This window comes from Elephantulus edwardii, unplaced genomic scaffold (assembly GCF_000299155.1).
Source record: "Elephantulus edwardii isolate Elephantulus edwardi_28Jun2011 unplaced genomic scaffold, EleEdw1.0 scaffold00143, whole genome shotgun sequence".
NCBI lineage: Eukaryota > Metazoa > Chordata > Mammalia > Macroscelidea > Macroscelididae > Elephantulus > Elephantulus edwardii.
In genome coordinates, this window is record NW_006399893.1 from 712,197 (window position 1) to 712,625 (window position 429).

The window sequence follows — 429 nt, forward strand, 5'->3', positions numbered from 1 at the left end:
GACGGCAGGGTGCGTTCCCCCGGCTGGCGGCGGCGTTCCCCCTGGCCTGGCGGGCGGCCGCGTGCGTTCCCCCCGGCGGGCGGCGCGTTGCGTTACCCCTGCTGGCAGTGGCGTTCTCCCAGTCTGGCAGGCTGCGGCGGGCCGTGGCGTGCGTTTCCCCGGCTGCACTTCCGGGTCTCTTTCGGGTCCCTCTAGCGGCGTTCCCCGGTCTGGCAGGCGGCCGCGTGCGTTTCCCCCGGCGGGTGGCGGGGTGCGTTACCCCGGCTGGCGGCGGCATGCATTCCCCTGGCGTTCCCCGGTCTGGCGGCCTCGCCCCCGCGCTGCGTCGCCCTCGCGAATTAAAAGATGTTACAAGCAAAGACCAGGAGGAGTTAAAAGAAACAATGCAAAACATTGCGGAGAAAACAAATAAGGCATTAGCGGCACTGG